The sequence below is a fragment of the Thermobia domestica genome, chromosome 18 (assembly GCF_964235325.1).
Source record: "Thermobia domestica chromosome 18, izTheDome1.hap1.1, whole genome shotgun sequence".
Lineage (NCBI taxonomy): Eukaryota > Metazoa > Arthropoda > Insecta > Zygentoma > Lepismatidae > Thermobia > Thermobia domestica.
In genome coordinates, this window is record NC_137471.1 from 41,804,986 (window position 1) to 41,820,190 (window position 15,205).

Consider the following 15,205-nt stretch of genomic DNA (forward strand, 5'->3'; position numbering starts at 1 on the left):
CAGTTGCTTAACTTCCTTGTAAAAGAACCTTGTTTCCCCTCTATATCGTACGTTCTCAAGTTCTGCTATTTTGCTCTCTATACTGGATTTTTTCTTTTGTCGGAGTAGTTTTTTTGGCTTTTCTCCTGGCTTCATTGTAAATTTCTTGTCTTTCCCTTGTTCTCTGAGTTAGCACGTTGTTCCTAGCTACATTCCGTTCCTTTATTGCTATCTCGCACTCGCTGTCAAACCAGTCGTTCCGTTGAGGTTTGTTCCTCTCTCCGATTGTTTCTTCTGCTGCTCTAACTATGTTGTCTTTTATTGATGTCCATATATCGTTGACGTTTTGTTTTCCTGTCCATTGTGTTTCCTCCATATACTGAGTGACTTTGCTCCTATATTCGTTGACTCTTTGTTCGTCCCTTAATTTCTCTATGTCCCATTTCTAGACTTGGGGCATGTTGGGCTTCCGTTGTGTACTTATTTTTGTGTAGATACGAGTTACTACCAAATAGTGATCGGAGTCTATATTAGCTCCCCTCCTTGTTTTCACGTGTTGTATATTGCAACTGTGTCTGCTGTCTACTACAACATGGTCAATCTGATTTTCGGTCTTCCCGTCCAGTGATCTCCATGTTACCTTGTGTATTCTTTTATGTGGGAACCATGTGCTAACCGCAAAGCCAATTAACCTTATGCCGTTGCCCTTTGTTGTTTCATGTGCGCTATATTTCCCTATCGCTGGGTAGAAGCAGCTTTCTTTACCGATTTTTACATTCATGTCACTGTAATCGTGATTTACGTCGTGGTTCGGAACGACTTTTATTTCTCATATATCCCCTTTTCTTAATTGTGATTCCCAGTTACACCATGACGTATACGATCACTTGCCCATGCTTACGGTTTTCAACTCACGATGACTGGGAACATAGCGGATGAAAGCATAAGCAACGTAAATAAAATATTGGTTAAGTTACACATATGATATTACAACAAATGACAAAATAATCTTTTGGTAAAACGAGTGTAATGTTACTATATAAGCACAAATATTACAAGCATATATGTTTCAAATGCATCTATTGTTAACAACTCAGTATCAGTAATACAACGGTGTGGTGGCTTGAATAGCAGATAATGTGGTGGCTTAATATGAAAGATAACTCACGTGTTTCTTCGGCTAGCCTGTTGGCGTCGCACTTCCTCTGTCCTGTATTACTCCTGAAGCTGAAGTTTTAGGATGGAGTCCCACTCGTGTCTTCTCCACTAATTATTCCGAATGACGCTGTGTGTTTGTTGTCAACTTTAAGATCTCAATCAAGTCGTATTTTAAAGCTCCGCTTACGTTCACAATAATAAAGGATTTCACTTGACTAATAATATAACAAACGTTTAATTTTTAACACTGATGTATGAATTGTTAAACTGATAGTTTAGGCTTCTTTGTCACAAACAAGCTACAACTCGAAACGAACGGGCTACATTCTAAACAGCAGGGTACGCTGCTCTTGGGAGGAGGGCGCGCTACGACGCGAAAACTGAGAGCAAGAAGGCTCCCTCAAACTGTCCACTGCAGACTGAGCGCTTTTTCCAGTTCGCTATCATATACATGTTTTCGGGTGTGGAGCTCTACGATGATGACGCATGATAACAAATTCACACTCTTTGGCTGAAAGAGTACGGACATTTTAAATAATCAAATCAGCGTTGAGCACCGTCAAGAAGTAAAGTGTCTTTGCGACTTCCCCGTTCCTTTCGGGACTGAGAGCGTTCACAAAGAGGGTTGTTGTTTCTACGTCGTATGTCCAAACATGGTTATGAAATCGAACGGAAGTCTACCAACACAGATGAACAAACATTCCAAAACGGTGACAAAGAGTTTCTAGAACATTTTGATTTATACGAGGGTTGGTTAATAAAGTTCAGAATAAACCTATCCTTTTTCAATGTTTCTTTTAAATCGCAAAAATGAGCTATAGGACGGTGACATCACCAACAATTACTTTCATATCATATTTCGGACATTCGTCATATGCTTTCTCCAGCTGGTTATAGAACTCGTCCTTGACTCTATCATCCTTTTCTTCGGTTGGTGCGTGGGCTGTGATAATGGTTATGTTGTATGGATTTGCTCTTACTCCGATTTTACATATCCTGTCGCTGACTGGCGTGAAGCTAATTATTTTACTATGTATTTGACCCCTGACTATGAATCCCGTTCCAAATTCTTTCTTTTTGTTGTTTCCACTGAAATAGATGGTTTCCTTTTGTCTTTAGTGAATGCCTTTGTTGTCCCATCTCATCTCTTGTATGCCACATATGTCTATGTTATATTTCTGAATTACGTTTGTTAGTTCTTGCAGAGCCCCGGTCTATGTAGTGTTCTAACATTCCACGTTCCAAGTACCAGTCCTTTGTTCTTTTTTCATTTCCGGTCCGCTTCCCCTTGATCCATCCATTCCGAGGCGATTCTTCCGGTCTTCTAGCAGTAGTTTTTTTTTGGGGGGGGCAGGTTGTCGGCCTGACGCCCAATCCCAACCTGGAGGACCAGGCCCGACTTCTTCCGTCCCCTTACTTTCCACAGGGATTTTTTACCATAGAGGTTTTATACCCTGCCTCCGGTAAGGGTTAACAGCAGCACCACTTGAAAGCGAAGTCGGACTTAGGTGGGACAGGTGTGAGGCTTCATTTCAAAAACTGATCTGCCATTCGGTGCACTTCACCACCCGATTAGGTGCCTGTCAATAATCGGAGCTTGAATTTCTACGGTCAATCTCTCAAGCACCACTCTGTTACAATAACCGTGGATCTGACCTTTACGATATAAAGTGGTGAAGTGTTTGTCAGTGTGGAAATTGAAGCACTTCGAGGCGGGGGGAGTTAGTGTGTGCCTAAAATATACTTGTACTAGGACAGTATCCTTGCAAGCGTTAATTTCTCAACACATTCCAAAAGAAATTTCTATTCGCAGGAAAATACCACTGTACAATATGGAAAAGGTTATGATATTTTAGTTCACAGTATTTTTCTCACTAAGATCTGAAAAATCACTTTTTCGTAGCGTATAAAGGTGCTCGGGTACCCTCTGTGAGAGCATCTCCAATTGTAATTTGGGTAATCACTAAAACACCCAAAGTGATTTAAATTTAAGTTACAAATATGCATAATTGCAATTATTATGAATATTTATTCAAAGTAGTTTATCTCTAGTTATAAAAAGCAAAGAAGAGACTTATTAAAAATTAGGTACAAAGTTGAATGACACAAATAAGCCATTAGTAATACAAGTATACATTTTCCGTAACTCATAATTTGCTACCTTAAAATAAATCTGAAATCAGGTTTCTTTCCTGTTGGCCTTCAGAACCTTTTCGTGGTAAATCATCCGCAGCAAAATTATGTCCATTCTTCAGCCAAGAAATAACTAGCTCGTCTTCTTTGAGCTTGTCTAGTGGTGGGCCATTAACATTGATAAACAACAAGTTAGACAATATTTGAGCACTTAGTCTATTTCTAATATCAGTCGTCTGTAAATTCATTAGGGGAAATCCCCGTTCGCACTCTGTAGTGGAAATTGGTAATACTTCTACCCGACGTGGAAACTTCTGCAACTACTCATCGATAATCTTCTTGTTAGACTTGTCTGTTCAGCAAGAAGTATCACCTCTCTATCACCAAAAACTTTTCCATATCGACCATGTCAGTTTGCAATGTCGAATCATGGAGAAGAGACACTTCATCTACGACACCTTCGATAGGGAATCTTGTACATAAATTATCAATTAAAGCCTGATAAATTGATGATTTCTTATTTGTTCATAAATTTAATTTTTGTAATTACACATGAAGGTTTGATGTCATTGCCAAGTTCCTTCCCCCCTAGAAAGCAAGGTTCCGGGGAAGTGTTCAGAGGTTCCTGGGAATTTCCCACCTTCTTCTCTTTCAATTACCATATTACTGTTTGTCATAGGCCAAATTACGATGAATTTCAATTAAATTATCATAGTGTAATTATTTCCTTGTTGAATTATCGATACTTTTCAGTGGAAAAAAGAATGAAATTTGAAAGTCCAAATCAAGGTAAGTAGACTAACGTAAAGGGAAAAAAGTGTAAAATTGTCCATATAATTATGCATACAGTCCAAAAACTTAAAAATTTCCGAGGAATTAAGCTTACAGTGCAAATTTTGTGTCTCTTTTTCTCACAACTTTATGGCTTGATTGCCTTGTGCTCTAAGCGTTCCATATAATAAACGCAAGCTTCACCATTTATTATAGTAGCAAGCAATGGACATATGACGCGAAGCACTGTATTTTTTGTTTTTGAATTTTTTCCTCAACTAATATCGATCGTTTTCGATTATTTTTACAAACCAACCCACTACCAATTTTCCATATATAGAAAGTGCCCCCCCCCCCCCGTCATAAAGAAGAATTTAAAAAAAAATGCTATGAGACGTTCTGTTGATTTACAATAAAGAGTTAATACATTGAATTTCAGCTCCGTAAGTTTAACGGCTTGCGAGATACTAATTTTTTTTTTCGAAAAAATTCGGATCCTCACTACCTCTTTAAGCAATATAACATCCCAGTTTGGATTAAGGCCTGTATATACAAAAAGTCATTTCATTTGACTTTGCAATTTGGCCATAATGGTAAGGCACACATTGTTACATTCCATTTTTTATAGAATAATTTATATATTACAGTGATTCAAAAATGTATTTTTTCCAGTAGTTAGCTCCTCTAAAAACTCACAGGACTCGAAAGCCAAGTAGTAGTATAAGCCCTATTGCTATTATTACAATTACAAATATCAATATCAAAAAGTGCCTGAAGTTCTTTTTTCACTTACGTAAAGGGGTGAAATGCCCATTGGGGGGGAAATGCCCACCCCCGATAAAACAAGGAAGGGTATATGAAGTGGCAGCAGTGATACAATTATGTGAAGATGCAATTTCCTGGAAGGCGAAGGTGATACCAAACTACATTGTGTGGAGAAATTGAAGGCATACAGGCTGGCTGATTTAAATGTGGTAAATACATAAATTTTGCTTTGCATGTTTTTTTGAACGTTTCAGATTTATGGAGAAAGAATGATTATATTGGTGCATTGGGAAATCCAATGCATGTGCGTTGCACAAAGTAGGGTTCTGCTGTTCTGATGCAATAATGGTCTGCCGCCATGCCATGCAGTGTTGCGAGTTTAATGAATTGAAACTATCTTGTTTGACATCGGGGTGATTTGTCCACTTGGTGTCGGGCTGAATGGCTCATGGACGTTTCACCTCACTGACACGCTTGTCATTCCAGTAATACTGAAATACTTGATTATGCTGCAGCCAAATTACATAATTTTCTTATGTCTCCCAAGTCACTCAACCCATTATCTGCAATCATTGGATCGTGCATTTTCTTAACTTCTCAAAATACATTTTTATGCGGAATGTTCACATTGAATCAAAGCAAATCCTGATCACAAACCCACACGCTTGCAATTTAGAGAACTGAGTAATCAAGCATGGTCGAAAGCAGCGACAGTAGGAAACGGAGCGGCTGGATTCCGTGCCTGTGCAATATTCCCTTTCAATACTGGTGTAATTCCAGAACACGCTTCGGGAAGAGTGTCACTCTAATTCCAGTAGTTCTAGTTCCAACTTGTCAAGTCCAGGCCTACCCTCCCCCTTAACGTCTAATGTTCCTTTCACTTTCACCAACTTGTCAAGTTCAGGCCTACCCTCACCCACAACATCAAATGTGCTATCCACTTTCAGTATGGAGCGTGATGCCGTAGTAGACCTAGAATCCACACAAGCAAATGGAGCTCAGCATAGCAATAGAAACAATACGGCGATGTTTGAAGACATTACACCGGTACCTGTTGTACCTGCTTCTACATCCAAGCGAAGGCTACGAGCAACAATTCTGACTGAACATAAGTTTCGCTCTCCACAGAGATCAGCAACATCTAGTACAGAAGCTTCCGTTCCTCCTAAGAAGAAGAAGGACGTAGGCGATGCAAATAAGTTCAAAAAGTCAAAACAAACTATGCATTCTAGTAAATTATTCGGAAAAAGTTTAAGTTCTTCAGGCGAAAATCAGTACAACCATATAGACTCATCTGATATAGATGAAGATAACTATTGCGGAATCTGTGGTAGACATTATTATAAACGTACTGGATCTATGTTTACATGTCAGTGGAACAAGTGTGTTCGTTGTCAAATGTGGCTCCATGAAGTATGTACACGGTTTCCAAATGTGTGTCCTAAATGACACTCACTGTCTCAGAAAAGTAGAAACATGTAAATTCTGTTCATTTCCTTCACCGAGTGTCATTTTTTCTGCGTTTATCATATTTTTCATTTGGAGTTAGCGTAGTACTCCCGTAAAACTGCTTTATGTTATTAATTTTGTGTTGTGCAAAACACGTTTTACTTTTATCAAGACACTTATATTTCACAGCTAATGAATGGAGCTAAACAAGCTTTTCCATATTGAATTTTGAATTAATATGTGTTTTTCTATTCTGTATTTTCAAAGGTCAGGATGTATATCAGTAACTAAATGCTTTCAAGGTAGATTTTTGTAACTTATACCGTAATATAATTTCTTGTAGTGTGAGAACACCTATCCAACGTGATTTTCAAATGCTATGAATTTTCGCCTTATATTGGTGTTTGGTGTTAGGTGGGTGGGCATATAACCCCTATCTCTAGGCGTTTTACCCGGACGATGGGGTACGACGCCCATTTTGCTATTACAGTACTTTACAAACATCAGTGTATCTCCTTCAGTATAAAACATTACACAATGTAGCTTCCAGGTAGAAATACCGAAGGACGTACCTTTCATTTCGTATAGTTTGTTTTCCTGTGCATTTCGATTCATAGTCGCAAATAAATAAAATATAAAAATTTGGGCGTTTCACCCCCGCTTACTCTATATATACTCGCCTCAGGTAAGTAGGCAGAAACAAATGGAAAAGGAAGGGAAATAGAGGGAGATCTTGAAAGTGAAACGCAGACAAATTCACCAGTCTTCAGAAGATACTGTCTACAATGCAGTGAGCAGAGTAGATCGGTAGGTCAGAGTGAGTCGGTGAGTCGCAGTGGGTCATGGTGGGTGGTGGGTCGCAGTTGGTCATTGTGGGTGGTGAGTCACAGTGGGTCATGATGGGTGGTGGGTCACGGTGGGTGATGGGTCGCAGTGGAAAAAATGAAATGAAATATTTCAGTTTTACGTCCCACGGTTATGCCGGTTAGGCTAAAGGAGACGGTGATGATGAGAGATGAGTGAAATGGTAGAATGAAGAAAGTGGGAGGAAACGGGAGAACCCCGAGAAAACCCACGAGCACGGTGTTTGTCCACCACAAAGTTCACTTGGCGAGGGCTGGGATCGAACCCGGGACCCCAAACACCAGAGGTGAACGCTCTACCACTGAGCCACCGCGCCCCCATGGGTCGCAGTGGGTCACATGCTGTTGACCAAGACCCACTGACCCATTCAGAAAACTTGACCCACTCCACCTCTGCTAGACTGAGAGATATTCCAAACCTCTGGAAGAATTACCCCGACAGCAGACAACCCCTAAATCCGCTCATGCCAAATCATGACATTTATGTGAATTAAAAAGACAACCTCATACAATTGACAATTCAATATGGCACATGAAAATATAAACTAGATGAACTTCTTTGAAGACGTCTCATTTTAAAAACAAAAGGTAGGAAAAAGATAACCAAAATGTATAGAAATTATTTCTACATAAGAAATATTTTTTTATGTGCAAAGCTATTTGTCAATTACTGTGTATAAAAATAGATTTACTAAAGGTATTTAGTATCTAATTTCCAGTGACGGTCTGTATTGATAAAAAAAAAAAAAAAAAAAAAAAAAACAGAGGCGGTATGGCATACCATACCGTTTCACTTCGACCACTGCTTCCAAGAATAAGGTATTCCTTGTAGAGTTTTTCAGGGCAAGTGAGTTATACCATATTAGCAGGTTATTAATGAAATATTTATGAAATACATTTAACGAAAATCGCCTTTTTTTTGTTGAGAAAATCATCCGAAAAATTCACCCCAACAATATACTACGCCTCGTACATTTCTTTAGGACAAGTTAGTAATGCCATATTGTTAGGTTATTAATGAAATATGTATTTATGAAATATGAACAAAAACGTCATAGTCGTTTTTGAGAAAATAGTCCTAGAAACTCCCTACGAGTAAACTATTTCTTCTTGATTTTTCCCAGAGAAACAACTTATAACGTAGTGAGGGATTGTTATGGAAAAAAAAAATATTTATGACATATAAATATATCATCGGAGTTGTTTTCGAGAATATAACATTTTTTTTAAAAAAAAATTTCACCTCTCAGTAAACTAACCTTATTTTTTTAGGGTAGGAAGAAAATTCGACCCCTCACCGCGGGAGAATCACACAAAAGTTTTAAGTTTAAAATTTGGTTGACGTACGTTGAACGGTATAGTCTCTAGGCGAGTGTAAGCCTACGTCAGGGCAAAGGGACGCACAGACGAGCAAGGTAGAGACCTGCACGGGCCGAATTTTTCGGCCCGAGCCCAATCCGGCCCGAACGTACCTAGGCCCGGCCCAGCCCGGGCCCGAAAAGTTTTGGAGATTTTCGGCCCAAGCCCGGCCCGGCCCGATAAGTTTTTTAAAATTCTTGGCCCAAGCCCGGCCCGGGTCCGATAAATTTTAAAAGTTTTTGGCCCGACCCCGGCCCGATAATTAAAAAAAAATTAGCTCGAGCCCCAATCTTTCTCAAAATTTAGTACTAAATTTGACCTAACCCTCAGAAACATTTTCTAAACTCTGGTTCACAACTGACGCTTGCCTCCCGAATGGTACCATTGCCTCCTAGAACTTTACCTGTCATCGAGAGAACAAAAACTCCATTCCTTGTAACAAAATTCTAACTTAATTGATTTTTACTATAAAGTGAAGATGGCAATATTGTTTAGCGACAGGCAAAACATTCCCACCCCTTCTCGTTATATTTTGAGTTCAGTGAAGGTCAAGGTCAGAGCTCAATTTACCGCATAATGCCTGCAATCTTCTATAGTGAAAGTGGAGCCGCTAAGCAACACAAACTGTAAATAGCTATTGCATCCTTTGTAACATTTTTCACGGACACACTTCTTCAACGTTTGGGTTTATTCCAATTATAGTTTAACACAAGTCAATAATTATTAAAGAATTGCATTGATCGGCCCCAGCCCGGCCCGACCTGAAGAGAAATCATTGTCGGCCAGCCCAAGCCCAGCCCGGCCCAAAGAAATAACAGTGTCGGCCCGCCCAAGCCCGGCCCGGCCCAAAGAAATAGCAGAGTCGGCTCGCCCAAGCCCGGCCCGTGCAGGTCTCTAGAGCAAGGTCGAAAATTCACTTTTTCGGAATCTATGCACCATGAAACGCGTAAATCTGTTGAAATCAGGAATTCGAATTTGTTCATGATCACAGCATCCTCGTCACTCAAAAGGTTTTTTTTTTTTTTTTTTTTTTTAACATGCAATGAGAAGAAAAATGGAATATTGGCACGTAAAAGGCTAAGTAAGTACGATATAATGAACAAAATGTAATCTGCAATTCGGCTGAACTTCGTGAAAACCATTAGTTTTGTTTTGTTACAATTACTTATTTTCTGAAATAGAAAAGTCCCTCACTATTGAAGTGGCGTAACAGTAGTCTTTGGCGCCCGTAGGCAAAATCACTAGTGGCGCCTACTCACCCATCGAATAGGCCCCATGAATGACCATCTATAATTTATGCGTAAGCGCAGAAACGGTCATAAACCTAAAATTATCAGTTGGACGGTATTTACCGTTTTTCTTTTTATATCGTTGTGGTATGTCTTTTAAAAGTAAACTGGACAGAGTGTCCTGTCCATTAAAAATATACTCACGTAAAATTCCATTTTTTTTTTCAGTGGTAGTGTAAATTAACAGTAATGTATCAACCAGTATTACCAAAAGGACTTCAAATGAATATATCTATATAATTAGTATGTTACGATTTTACATAATTATAAAATAAATAAAAGTTTGTGAAACAGCTTATAAGCATTTTTTTCTATTTTTTTTTTTTTTTTTTTTTTTTAAATCGACATAAGGCGGACAGTGTTTTAACCTCGACAAGTTTACATTAATGCCAATAATTTGACACGCAAATGTACTAAACTGCGAGTGAAGTGAGCAGGAATTTTTATTCTTACCATGTTCAGAAAGGAAGACCGCGAAAACTTGGGGTTCTACGTATATAATTTGCTTCTTTTTTTATTATTATTATTAAAAACATGGGACAACCCCTAATATACTGAAACTCCCTGCACCCGTAGGCTATGCCTACCCTGCCTATTCTATTGCTACGCCATTGCCCTACTGGCATTCGTATCGTAGGTGTGCGAGCTTATCAGGCGACACCAACCACACACACACGCTGAAATCCCGTGACAGGACGAAGTATCATACACTCGATTGGATGCGCTCGTTTCTGCTTCTTTGTCCGTGGCACCTGTCTGGTTGGCAACATTTACGGAGTTTCCCATTTAGATCGATCAACGCTTCGGCAGGTTAAGGTTAAGTTCTCGTTGTTCAGCGATTTACATGTTACTCGTAATTTGCTTATTAGTTAAAAAGAGGTAAGGTCTTATTATAAGTAGTTTATAACAAATATTTTTAAAGTGGTAGCAAGTTAAACGAGAACATCAGTTTAGTTGCTGATGAGCATGGCAACACTCCAATGATTAGTGGCATGGTTGTGTGTATTACTGTAGAATGCTGCATTGAATTAGAACTGAAAGAAAGTGTTTTGAAGGGTTACTATTTCTATATTTTTGTGTAGGTATGTACTTGTGGGCACGGGCGTATCTGGCGGGGAAATGTGCCTCCCAATATTTTGAAATACAAAATATTCAATATTTTATTATAATTTAATTTATTTACTCATGACAGTATAACATATAAATAGTAATTATTATATTTATTTGGAATATAATATTCGGGCTGTGAAACGATTATTACAGATTTCTTGATATACCTCAGGGGGGTTCATGAAGGTAAGCAGAAAAGTAGCAAATGGAATCGAAGATAATAAACAGGTTGGACTAGATAGTACCATTTAAATAACTTTCTTTGATGTCCTCCCAAATTTCACATGCCAGAGACGCCAGTGCTTGTGGGAAACCTTATTCTTACAAAACGAAACCGACACTTTTTTTTTTTAAGTAAGAAGTATGATACGGTAGAGTAGGTTTTTTTTTTTTTTTTTTTAAGTACGTGAAACTCATTATGAGCCTTGGCGTTTTAGCTGACGACGGCTATGGCCGTCCAGACTGTTCTGTGATGAGCATAAAATAGGGTTACGTATGTTCCGTAACGGGATTTTCCCGTATTTGAGATGCATATAGGAGCGTTCCTTTGTGTTCACATACAAATATCATTTCTTGGAAGGCGTGTGTTCATTACCTACTCTAGCTTATCTCCTACTTTGTTGTATGGTTTGAATTTCAGGTTAGCAGGTCTTATACTTTATTATGTTGAATGAATAGTATGTAATATCTTTATTAAGTTTAGGTAACTTAGATTATAAAAGAGAGAGAGAGAGAGAGAGAGAGAGAAACAGCGCAGATCGACATCAAGATGCATCATATACCATGTAACAAATTGATTTTTTTTCTTAGTGCATTTACATTTACCCCACACATTACGACACAAATTAATTGTTATATATAAATTATAATTATAAATTGTTACACAATGACTACAAGTGATGTTGGGCCTGTACAGATTAAGAATTTGGATCCCAACTTATACCGTAGTGACAGTTTTCTTTGGGAAACATAAATGAAGCAAACAATATTTGTAATGCATTCAGTTTCTTAAAATTGATATTTATTTATTCGCTTGATTCGTCTGGAATTTTATCACGTAGTGGATTTTTAATACAGACTACTAGAATCGAATCATTCGTAAAGGACTAGATCAGAACTTTTCTGCTTGAGTGTTGCGAGACCCTTGGATCCGTGTGATATGTAGGTATACCATCGAGTGATACGCGAAATGGTTCGCTGTAAATTCAGCATATTAAACGAATGGAGAACTTGTGATAAAATATTATTAAATTTCCTTCTTTTCATTCAGCGCATTAACTGCATGATCAAGGTGTTGGTTTGTACAATTTTGTGAGTAATATTTAATTAAAAATAGCGTCCCTGTTCCTAATGTAACGTCACAACAGTGAGACTGTAGAATGAGGATGGGGATAATACAGTTTCCAGGGTATGGGGTATTTGTTTTGCACTCATGCAACATATATATCAGTCAACTCGTCATGACGAAAGTGAGCAACACCAGAATTGGTTACTTCCGGTATACGGTACCTACTACATTTTCTGGGGGTGGGATATTTTCAGCGATTACACATAATTTTATTTCACATGTATTCAGTGAACTCCTTCTGACAAAAGAAATTGATCAGTACCAGAATTGGTCACTTTCAATCAAATACTTCTCATACACTATCAAACATATTTTAAGGAGGTGGGGTGCTTCTAATAATTGTACACATGTCACATGCATATCAATCAACTCGTCTTGGCGAAATAAAACGATTGGTACCAGATTTGGCTACTTCCGGTACACGGTATTGAATAAATTTTCGGGGGTGTTGTAATTACAGGATTGTACACATGAGCATTTATATCAACCCGTCTTGAGGAAAAAAAGCAATTGGTACTAGAATTGCTCACATCCGATACAGAGTACCTAATACAGTTTTCGGGGATAGGGCGATTTCAGCGATTGAACACGAGCAACATACATATCAATTAACCAGGGGCGGCTTTAGGATTTTAATTTTGGCTAAGCCTGCTCCCTCTCTTACGGATACATATGCACATTTAATCGATTAAAAGCAGTAGAAAATCACTTTTACAGTACTGGTTCATGGTATTAAACAATTATCTACTATTAATATAAATAATGGAGAGTATATTCTTTATTGTATCTTTTGGTGTTTATATATTTTTCAAAATTTTGGGTAGGCCCGTGCTTCCCGGCCTACCCGCCAAAACTGACACTGCAATCAACTCGACTTGATGAAAGAAATTTATCGTACCAAAACACCTCAGGCGAGCAAAATGTATTAGGTACCGTTTACCAGAAGTGATTGACCGGAATTAATCAACTCCGATACCAAACCCTTTACTTCGTCAAGACTAGTTGATTGATACATATATTGCATGTGTGCAAACACTCCACTATTAGATACCGTGTACCGACCAATTTCAGTACCAATCAGTTTCTTTCATCAAATCCAGTTGATTGATATTAATGTTGCATGTGTGCAATCGCTGGAAATACCCCACACCCGGAAATTGTATTAGGTAGCGTGTACCGAATGTGGTTGACCACGAGTGACTAATTCCGATACCGATCGCTTTCTTTCGTCAAGACCAGTTGATTGATATGTAAGTTACATGTGTGCAATCGTTGGAAATACCTCACCCCAGAAATTGTATTAAATACCGTCAATACAGATACCAATCACTTTCTTTTGTCAAGATGAGTATATATATATATATATATATATATATATATATATATATATATATATATATGTGTGTGTGTGTGTGTGTGTGTGTGTGTGTGTGTGTTGTGTGTGTTAATGAACTATACCGACAAACTGTAAGAGATGATTCCTCACATCAATAAAAGAGGAAAAGTTTATATGGATCTATTTCGAAAAGTGCGTAATTTCAGAGCTAGGGCTGTCCAAAATCGCGAAAAAGCTAAATTTCAACAATTTCAAATTCTTGAAACTATGTATAGTGGTTCTTATCAGCGTGAAGGAAATCACGCACACATAATCCAAAAATGCATATCACATCAATTTTCAATGGGTGTGCAGGGTATTCTGTACAGGTTATAATTCTCAAATATGCTCTCAATAGTTTTCAAATATGCCCTGATTTGAAGGAGGGTCCAAAGTAGGCAGGAGGTAAGCCTTGACAACAATCGACATCCAGTGCTTCGGAGGGAAGTCGGAAGTGTTAGGAACCGGCAGCACCATGTTTTTGTTTGTTTGTGTTTGTGTGTTTGTTTGTTTTGGGAATAACGCGTGATACGATGTATTTCGTCATGGTTTATTTTACGTTCTCTTCACTTATAAGCGTGAAAGAAAACATCGCAGCATGCTTGTTCCCAAGTACGAGAAACCGTGCTGTTGACTATCCTTAACACTTCCGACTTCGCCCTACAGGATTCTGTGTTCACTGCTATCAAGGCTTATCGTTTGCCTACTTTGGACCAATCATAAAGTCAGAGGATATCTCAAAATTCGGTTGATGGCATGTTTGGGAATTTCACTTTGGAGGAAATGCTCTGCACATCGATTGAACATTAATGAAATATGCATTTTTGGTTGGGTATGCGTCACTTCCTTTACGCTGATAAGAACCACAACCCCATGATTTCTCGAATTTGAAATAGGGCCTCTTGAAATTTGGCTTTTTTTTTTTTTTTTTTTTTTTGCGATTTTGGACAGCCAAAACTCTGAAACTATGCACTTTTCCCCACAGGTCCATAGGAAGTTTTTGACTTATTTTGATGAGAGGAATCATCTCTTACAGTTTGTTGGTATAGTTCATTTTCACCCTGTATATATGCTACATGTGCAATCGATGGAAATACCTCGCACCTGGAAGTTGTATTAGGTATCAGGAGTATCGCCACAAGAAAAGCTTGGAAAGCACTAGATTATATATACTATCTTTTGTATGAAATCTTTTTTTGTTTCAGTAGAAATTCGAAAATTTTTCGTACTTAATTATTTTCATTAACCCATTGGGCACTGTAGAAGCCTAGGAAATGAAGGCAAGCGTGTACCATAGACAGCGACGCAACTAGACTAGTTGTCGCCCGCGGCAAGAACTCGCCTTAATGCCTCCCCTGTCATGATCAATCAAGCCAAAACGCTCCCCGATTACATCACACATTATTTCTCCTATTCCATTCTGTCTTCAACTGGTAACACTTGATTTCAAAATTGCAGTACATAATTTAATTTTTAGTACAAGATTAAACACCACTGGTGAAAATCCCGAGGGGGGGTGGGGGACATGTCTCCTCCAATCTTAAAACTGGGGGAACTGTCCCCCCTAATAATCCGATTTGAGATGTGTTTTTTTTTGGGGGGGGGG

General features: G+C 38.4%; 1 protein-coding gene across 2 annotated transcripts in view; it reads left to right on the forward strand.

The window, feature by feature from the left end:
- The first annotated feature begins 10,443 nt into the window (after positions 1-10,443).
- LOC145675990 (uncharacterized) overlaps positions 10,444-15,205 on the forward strand; it is a 179,991-nt gene continuing 175,229 nt past the window's right edge. Inside the window, exon 1 of one of the 2 annotated variants that reach the window (XM_081746822.1) lies at positions 10,444-10,645. The gene's annotated coding sequence lies outside the window, so the exon portion shown is untranslated. The remainder of the gene's footprint in view (positions 10,646-15,205) is intronic. The other variant, XM_081746823.1, reaches the window with a different exon arrangement.